The following is a 10,087-nucleotide window of genomic DNA, read 5'->3' on the forward strand; positions in this document are numbered from 1 at the left end:
CGCCGGCGCAACATTTTCCGGCCGTCTGCCAAACCATCCCATTCGTAATGGGTTTGTTACTGCCCCAGTTCACTCAGCCCACAGAGACGCCTCTGTGTCCATGCATTTTCCATGGGCGCGGAGACTTTTAACGGCCCGCTCCACGCCGGCGCAACATTTTCCGGCCGTCTGCCAAACCATCCCATTCGTAATGGGTTTGTTACTGCCCCAGTTCACTCAGCCCACAGAGACGCCTCTGTGTCCGTGCACTTTCTGACACCTTCATCGGACACCTGTACCGCCACCCAACACATCTCTTTTTCAGGGAGAGGTTTATTAGACACACACCCTGTGGGCATCACGTTGGCCGATCAAGCTTGTTACCAGCGGTACAACGACAGGACCGTTGCGGGCCTCCACCAGAGTTTCCTCTGGGTTCGCCCTGCTCGGGCATAGTTCACCATCTTTTGCAACATTTTCCAGCCTTCTGCCATCCCATCCCATTCATAATGGGTTAGTTATTGCCCCAAATCTCCCAGCCCACAGAGACGCCTCTGTGTCCATGCATTTTCCATGGGAGGGGAGACTTTTAACGGCCCGCTCCACGCCGGCGCAACATTTGCCGGCCGTCTGCCAAACCATCCCAATCGTAATGGGTTTGTTACTGCCCCAGTTCACTCAGCCCACAGAGACGCCTCTGTGTCCATGCATTTTCCATGGGCGCGGAGACTTTTAACGGCCTGCTCCACGCCGGCGCAACATTTTCCGGCCGTCTGCCAAACCATCCCATTCGTAATGGGTTTGTTACTGCCCCAGTTCACTCAGCCCACAGAGACGCCTCTGTGTCCGTGCACTTTCTGACACCTTCATCGGACACCTGTACCGCCACGCAACAGATCTATTTTTCAGGGAGAGGTTTATTAGACACACACCCTGTGGGCATCACGTTGGCCGGTCAAGCTCGTTACCAGCGGTACAACGACAGGACCGCTGCGGGCCTCCACCAGAATTTCCTCTGGGTTCGCCCTGCTCGGGCATAGTTCACCATCTTTTGCAACATTTTCCGGCCGTCTGCCATCCCATCCCATTCATAATGGGATAGTTATTGCCCCAAATCTCCCAGCCCACAGAGACGCCTCTGTGTCCATGCATTTTCCATGGGCTGGGAGACTTTTAACGTCCCGCTCCACGCCGGCGCAACATTTTCCGGCCGTCTGGCAAACCATCCCATTCGTAATGGGTTTGTTACTGCCCCAGTTCACTCAGCCCACAGAGACGCCTCTGTGTCCGTGCACTTTCTGACACCTTCATCGGACACCTGTACCGCCACGCAACAGATCTCTTTTTCAGGGAGAGGTTTATTAGACACACACCCTGTGGGCATCATGTTGGCCGATCAAGCTCGTTACCAGCGGTACAACGACAGGACCGCTCCACGCCGGCGCAACATTTTCCGGCCGTCTGCCAAACCATCCCATTCGTAATGGGTTTTTTACTGCCCCAGTTCACTCAGCCCACAGAGACGCCTCTGTGTCCGTGCACTTTCTGACACCTTCATCGGACACCTGTACCGCCACGCAACAGATCTCTTTTTCAGGGAGAGGTTTATTAGACACACACCCTGTGGGGATCACGTTGGTTGATCAAGCTCGTTACCAGCGGTACAACAACAGGAGCGCTGCGGGCCTCCACCAGAGTTTCCTCTGGGTTCGCCCTGCTCGGGCATAGTTCACCATCTTTTACAACATTTTCCGGCCTTCTGCCATCCCTTCCCATTCATAATGGGTTAGTTATTGCCCCAAATCTCCCAGCCGACAGAGACGCCTCTGTTTTCTCATGCATTTTCCATGGTCGGGGAGACTTTTAACGTCCCGACAGTAGATTGCATGCCTGTGTTTATATCCTCCAACTTTGTCTCTGTCTCCCCCTCTGGCAAATCTGCTGAGCCCCACCTCACACACACAGTGGATGGCATTACAGGGTATCAATTGTATAGGGGAATTTATACCTCAGAATTTGGAGTAGGTTGTCTCATGACTGAAGGGTCAGCAGTTTCATTCAGGGTTCTGTAACTAAATAGACACATTACACAGCATTCATGTGTATTGTCATAGTTGGGTACACACAGGTGTATTTTACCAAATGAATTAAGGTCACACTTTATTGAGTGTCTCACACTGTCACAGCCATGCCAGAGTGCCACTATGCACAATATCCACACCCTGGCTCGGCTAAAACATAAATGGACCAGGGCCATAATCACATTTAATTACACCTGTGTCTACTACGCTATTGACACAAGGGCTGAACGATTAATTGCATTTGCGATTTGACTGCGGTTTGAAAACATGTGTGCGTCTTAGCTGGAGTCATTTCAGTAGGGGAGGGGTAAGAGCCGCGGGGTAGGGAGGAAAGTGGTGGGGCCGAGCGAGGCCGAGTGGAACGGTCCAGGATGGAGGGAAGTGTAGAGGCGACTTCAACACGACGCTATAATGGCGGATGCAACAGAAAGTTTAGTACCAGCAAGGCAATTGTGTGGATGCATTTTGGCTATAAAAACGACGCTACGCAATGTAAAGCATCGTGCAGAATCTGCCTCCCTCCCGTTGCTACCTCAAGAGGGGACAATACGAACCTTTTTCAGCGCTTAAAAAAACCCACACCACACAGCACTAAATGATAGCTGCATTATGACTAAAACGCCAGCGACCAGTGTTTCAACTTCTGTGTGTGTGAGCAGAGGGTCAATGCGTGTGTGCGGCAGAGCGAGAGAGAGACAGCGTGAGCGGGAGGGAGGGGGGAAAGGGATAGAGATAAACCGGGTGTGAGGGACAGAGGTTGAAAATGTGTTTATTGCAAAAATGATTACCTTGAAGTTACTTGCGCTCATCTTTAAAACCAGCATAAGTTGAAATGCTGGTTTTCCTAGTAAAAAAACTGAGGTACTCACAATTATACAGAACAACTTTTGTGCCTAAGAGTGCTATACTTATTATGCTCATGAATTGCTATTACTGAATTTATTTAATATTTTCATTGGTATTCAAGAGTTTTTTATTTTCAAATTTGAATGAGAATATAGTGTACACATATTTTGTGTTAATTAATTTTGTGACTTTTTGAAAGTACAGAACCTTAAAAATGTTTGCACTTCTACGATAAAAGTTTATAGATAAAAGTTTTAATGCTTCTCATTGGTTGATTTATGTTTATAACATGGATTTATTTGTGTATGTTGAAAAATAGAACAGGACCTAATTTATTTATTTTTTTAATCGCATAGTAAATGGCAATCGGAAAATTTTGTGGAAAAAAAAAATCGCAATTAGATTATTTTCCATAATCGCTCAGCCCTAATTGACACCACATGTTTGATGTGAAAAGTGTCAATGCCAAATGTCAATAAAGTAGGCGAGAAAAAAGTATGTTTTATCTCGTTTCAGCCGGGCTATTGGTCAAAATTGATGGTTTTACCTGTATATGTTATTGCCGCATACCCATCCATCTTCCTTCTCTGTGGCGTTAAGCAAGCGTAGTCGTCCTATTTTGATACTCCACTCTTGTCTTTATTTGTTACAGAACAGAGTGACATCCGTGTCTCCAGCAGTATCATCGTGCTCGCCAATGTCGCCAAATATTTTCCTGAAAATAGAGGCTGTATAATTACAAAACATGTCACCATTGTGGCCAAAATAATCAAGATAAATTATATTATTGTAACATGAAATATTAGGAAAAGGGTCAAACTTGCATTGTATCGTACTGTCGAACTCAAGCTTGAACCAGTCTGGTTCAAAGAGAAACCTGAACACTTTCATGCAGGCCAAGACTTTTAGTCCAAACGTGTACAGCTAATGGGTGGATTACTTAAAGGTGCAATGATTGTGCAGTTAAAAAATGCTAATATTAAAGCAGGGTTCACCAATTGCGATCCTCGAGGTATATGGATATGGATATGCCACCCAACGCTGCAAACAGCAAAGCCCTATGCGCGGCCCCACTGTGGCCAATCGGGCATCAGTATTGTAAAGGGAAGTGACCTGAGAATAACAATACAAAAACAATAACAAAAAATACGAAAATAAGTTAGCCTACCCTTCACAACCCTGCTAGCCCAGCTAGACAGGTCGACGGTAGGGCGGACTAAATAAAAAGGCAGCCTATAATCGATCTAAAAGGACAGCAGGTAGCAGCAGAAAAAATACTTTAAAAAACAGACAAAATGACAGTATTTACAATCATAAACAGTTTTTAAAATGTATTTAATGAATACTGAAAAGCATGTAAAAAAATAATAATAATTATCATCATTATTATCATTATTATTGGAAATTGGGGGGATAGATGGAAGTCGACGTATTTTCTAGCCTCTTCTCACAATCTCAAACGGTCCCAAACGCCACTTTTATACTGGTCACCATTACTAACACACGCACAGACTATTCAATAGTTTGGTAGTTAGCACTTAGCGCCAAAATAAACTGTCAAACAAATGAGACTGAGACGTGTGAAGCTTCGAACGTCATCGGTTACGTGATACTTGCAGAATGATACAAACTCCGAAACACTGATTGACGAAATCCGAAACAAGCGTCAAGGTATGTGTTTTATTGGACCATCTACCATAATTATTTGCAAAGACTAACAACCCCGCTACAACACAGCCGAAGGACTTTCTCTGTGTCCAAATTCTCATGGTTGGGTCCCCCGAAGGCCAAATTTGTCGACCGTACGACGTCATCCCCGGCGATACTAGACAAGACACGGATTTACATATGAATGGACTGTCAATGCTGCTTGTCGGTAACACGTTGACTTAATGGAGAAAATACCGGTAAGGGTACCAGATCTACAGACGGAGTGGTAATGGCTCATTGACAAACCATTTATATATAAATTCCGTGAGTGTAGTCGAGTCGCGCCGGGATGTACTCAACGGTCGACAAACTCGGCCTTCGCGGACCGAGCCTTGTGAATTTGGACACAGCCCACCTAAACCCGCCCACACACTTACACACACAAATACTACCGACCTGGTTTCCAAATGTGCTGTTTTCCGTCGTCCATTCCGTTTCTCCGCATTTTTTCCGCGGTTATTGGGTGCAGATCCGCACCCAAACCACCGTTTCCGCAATAACGCTCGTGTCCAACAAACATTTCTCCGGCATCCCCCTCGGTACGTGTCCTTACTGTCAAATGTCAAACCGAACAAATGCGTCACTTTCGGATTATAAAGCGTCATGCGCGGGAAACTGGTGTGTGACGTCGTTGTGATTGACATCATGGAAAAATACTGGTCTGGGTACTAGCTAGACTCGGGACGCTGGCGTGTGACGTCTTAGTGAGTGACGTCATGGAAAAACACTGGTCTGGTCCTTCGGCTCCCCGGCCTGCACAACTGTACCGAAGACGTCACGCAGCAGGATTGGCTGGAAGTCGTGATGGAGAAAAAAATATATAATAATAAAATCACATTTCAGAATACTGTGTTACGTATGATTTGTACTTAAGGTATTTTTAAACCATCTTAAGGGTTAAACGCGTATGAGTTTACAGCTAGACAGCGAGCTGGGTGGCAGTGGTACCGTCACTTGTCTTCAATGCAGGCCTCGTGGCTTTTCCCGGGCCCAGCTGCGGATAGTGGAAACGCCGAACCATCGCGTGTCTCGCGAGAGGAATCGCATATTTGCCAGAAATAGGTTCGAGTCCCGATCTGATGTAAGGAAATATCACTCACATGCCTAAACTGTTCAAACCTTGATTTATGAGCATTCTAAATTTAGTTTAATGAGAAATCGAAGGCATAACATAAGGCCAGAAAAAAAAAAGAAGAAATCGAAGGCATTAAATGAGCAAAGCAGTTTTCTTTTATCTGATATGAGTCAATACAAATCTAAACAAGTCATTATAGCCATAGTTCTCATTGCCTGCCTGTTATTATTTCTAAAGTTATGCATAAAGTTTTTTTATAAATATTATTTTAGTGGAAATGATTAGCTTTTATTCTTTTCTTTTGTTTTATATATTCTATAAAAGTTGATTAAAATCCATCCATCCATCCATTTTCTTGACCGCTTTTCCTCACAAGGGTCGCGGGGGTGCTGGAGCCTATCCCAGCTGGCTTCGGGCAGTAGGCGGGGTACACCCTGAACTGGTTGCCTGATTAAAATCCAAACAAGTAATTTTAAGCATTGTCATTCTATTGTTAGGAGGCTCGTGCAAATCTGCCTGTTGTTTTTAAAGATATGCATTAACATTTTTTAAATGTTTATAGTGGAACTCATTAGCTTTTATTCTACATTTTAATGTAATTGATGGCCTAAAATGTTCACCTTTACTGAAATGAATAACCTTAAAGTTAGGCATACTTTTATTTAATAGACTTCATTGTAATTAATAGTAAAATAATATTTAAAAATAATATTTTTCAGCTTTATTGTATTCAATGTAAACTGATATTACTGAAAAAAGAAAACGGACCAAAATTCAAGTTTTAATAATTTTATTCATGCATACATTATTTAATTGATATGTGTTTTTATAATAAAACTACAATTATTGTAATTTCCTAGATGGTAGCATTAATTGACATTTATTTTGAAAGGACATCTAATGAGATACAGGGAAAAGGGAACGTTTGACAGTGTGAATAATATGCAAAGCAAAGAATTGGACTTGAACTTATAGGGATGCTGCCTCTGCTTATGGGGCATGAGCACTACCAACTAAGTATACATTTCATGTAATCTAAAATCACTTTGAAACAGCAGCGGCATGGCTGTGGTCGTCTAGTATCCCTGAGGTTGTGGTTTCTTTTTTTTCTTTTCTTTTTTTTTTTTAGGTTGTGGTTTCTGGCGGCACGGTGGATGACTGGTTAGCACATCCGCCTTCCAGTGCAGAGGACCTGAGATTGAGTCCAGGCTTCGGCCTTCCTGGGTGGAGTTTGCATGTTCTCCCCGTGCTTGCGTGGGTTTCCTCCCACATTCCAAAGACATGCATGGCAGATTAATTGAACACTCCAAATTGTCCATAGGTGTGATTGTGAGTATGGTTGTTCATCTCTGTGTTCTCTGCGATTGGCTGGCAACCAGTTCAGGGTGTACCCCGCCTATTGCTCCAGCGCCCCCCGTGATCCTTGTGAGGAAAAGTGGTTAAGTAAATGGATGGAGGTTGTGGTTTCTATCCCTGGCCTTTGTGACCATGTCAAAGTATCCTTTAAGCAAGATACTGAACTCCCATTTGCTCCTGATGCTGTGTCAGAAGGTAAATGAGTAGTCAAAATGTAAAGCGTTTTGAGGGCATCGTAAGGAATTTTCATAACAGTAAATTGTTGCTATTTTAAACCCACTATCAGTTGTTTTTTTCGCCAGTTGTTTGACATGTTTTGAAAGATGGTGCATTATTATTTTTGTGTCATATACTGTTCTATTACATCAAACAAATGATCATGTCATTGAAAACAACTAATATAATTTTCTGATTAAACATTAAAAACAACCGGAAAATAAATAAATAAAACTACTACTACAAACTTTAATTATGGGGGGGAAACTATTTTTATGAGAAGTAGTTTTCTGTTATTTCACTGTATTTTTTTTCTTGGCGCCCCAGTTGCCGCAAAATTACCGTTTTTTTTAAACTTACTTTTTCTCCAAAGTCACAGTCATTTTAGTTGTAAAGCTTTAATTGCACTTACAGTAACAACTCCATCATCTGTTACCTGTGACTTTATGCTAACACTTCGCTGGCACTCTTCGTCTGAGAATTTGATTACATGTTTTCTTTTTTGACATTTTATAAAGACTAGTGCCATTACACCAATTGCATTGAGTATTATTGTTGCATTTTACCTTTTTAAATATAATCCTGTTTTAACTACTACATGACTGTTAGGGGTTATTGAAATTGTATTTGTTAAGAGCTTTGAAATTGACACTTAAAATTGATATTGTTATTGTTAACCCACTTTGATCATTTGAAAATAAAAAGTACAGTTGTTTGAAGTCATAATGGGACAATTATATTCTTCTCACATAGATAATGTATCTTGCTGTTGCAAATAATAACAGAGCCTCCACAACCCTTGCCTTCTTCAATGAAGCTGTTGAGAAGTATGGCTTACCTCAAAGGTTAGTCAGACATCATCACCTAGCCTATCCTACCCTTAATAATGTCAATCTACCTGTTCTAACCATTGACTTGTTTTAAGGTTTTCGTTTCAGTGAAGTGTAATGCATACTTAATAGGAGTTCTCATTTTTGTTACATTTTCTTCTCAAGGGTTCGTGGTGACCATGGGGTAGAAAATGTGGATGTAGCCCAGCTGATGTTCTCCACAAGAGGAATCGGCAGAAACAGCTTCATTGCAGGGAAAAGTGTGCAAAATCAGAGGTACTTTAGAAGACACTTCATTTTTATGGAACTACCACATTCATAACCTTGTAAGTTTACAGGGTGAGTAAAAAAAAAAAGAATACGCCAAAATCAATACACAATATCAAAAAATAATAATAACAACACAGAAAACTTCCGGTTAGACACATGTTGTAAATACGTTCAAATTATTCTTGTTTTTGAAGTGGTTAATGTGGCCACCACCAGAAGCACGGGCAACATCTAGCTTATTTGAAAAAGAGAAAAGAGCTTAACTGAAAACTTCACTTAGCAGTCGATGGCTGTGATTGGCCTGGCAGAACCTCAGTGTGTGTGATTTTATTTTTTTCTTCTTGTGGTGGTATGTTAAAGACAAAGTTTATGTTACACCACTTACATCAAATATCAATTACATGAAAGACCGAGTAACAGTTGCAATCAACATTGGCAACTTACGGTTGTCTTTACTGCCAGTGGTAGACACTAGCCACGTGTAAAACCTAAAAACTTGAAGCTATTTACAACACAAGTCCAAGCTACAGTTTTCCATTGTTTTTCATTTTTGCAATATCGCATGATTTTTAATTTTCATTTGATTTGTAGCTTTAAAGGATATCCCCTTGAGATGCAACATCTAATTTTCAAAGGTGACATTCCAACACATACAAATAGTAATAATGTACAAAATAAAGGTAAAGAATTCCGCTGTGTTCTTTCTTTAATCACCCTTACTTTCTCATTAATTTAAATTAATGGAATATTTGTTTCATTTATGAAACTGCATTTATCATTTTAAACTACTTTTTTTGTTGATAATAGAAAAAAAACATTTGCTATTGAAATGCTTAAATTTAAAAGGATTTGGAACAATTCAAACATGCTCTCAAAAATGATTAAATAATTAATTGCATAGCCAAGTAGTTGATTAATTGTTGCACCCAGTTGCTTGTTTTTCCAAATATGATTCACTCTTTTACATGGTTTAAAAGGTTATCTATATGTCTTCTTTAATTAAAAAAAAGGGGGGGGGGGCACAATTACATTGACTTTACAGAATTGAACGTCTTTGGCGAGATGTCTACACAGCAGTCTACTATGCTGTGTTGCACCAAATGGAGGAAGATGATCTCCTGGACCTGTCCAGCAGTGTTCACCTTTTCTGCTGCCATTATGTCTTCATTCCTCGCTTATAAGCCCAGCTTGATGTTTTTAAAGATGGCTGGGACAGTCATCCCATGAGCAGCGAGGGAAATCGTACCCCGAACCAACTGTGGCACATGGGACTGCACTATAATTTACAAGAGTCTAATGATGTTGTAAGTACTTTTAAAAATTTGGTAAGCAAAACTTACTTTAAACAGTAGACAATGATTATTTTTTTCATATCAACTACAGTATTTGAACATCCCCCTGATAAACTGGGAGAGAAGTGGCCTTGTGTCCAGCGACACCGACTCTTGTGTCTATGTGCCTGAAACTGACTGCCCTTTGACACCTCAAGAACTGGCTGGACTCCATGCTGCTGTGGATCGAGCAGGACCTTCTACATGCCTGGGAGTAGACCATTATTTGGCTGCAGTGAACTACATGCACTGTATAAACTATGTGTAGGGTCTAGCCAAGCGCTTCTGGGCTATTATTTGTTTAAAACTGCCTGCACTAAATGACATTTTATGATTTAGTACTATATTAAGTTTGTATTTTTTTTTAATTGCTTGCACTTTAAGAAAACAACC

At 41.6% G+C, this 10,087-nt stretch overlaps 1 long non-coding RNA gene across 1 annotated transcript; it reads left to right on the forward strand.

Annotated features, from left to right (window-relative positions):
* Window positions 1-6,291: 6,291 nt before the first annotated feature.
* Window positions 6,292-10,080, forward strand: LOC144060020 (uncharacterized). The gene is made up of 4 exons (XR_013295827.1): window positions 6,292-8,108; window positions 8,259-8,369; window positions 9,406-9,667; window positions 9,747-10,080. It is a non-coding gene; the product is annotated as an uncharacterized LOC144060020 (long non-coding RNA).
* The last annotated feature ends 7 nt before the right edge of the window (window positions 10,081-10,087 follow it).

Source organism: Vanacampus margaritifer, chromosome 11 (assembly GCF_051991255.1).
Source record: "Vanacampus margaritifer isolate UIUO_Vmar chromosome 11, RoL_Vmar_1.0, whole genome shotgun sequence".
NCBI classification, from domain to species: Eukaryota; Metazoa; Chordata; class Actinopteri; order Syngnathiformes; family Syngnathidae; genus Vanacampus; species Vanacampus margaritifer.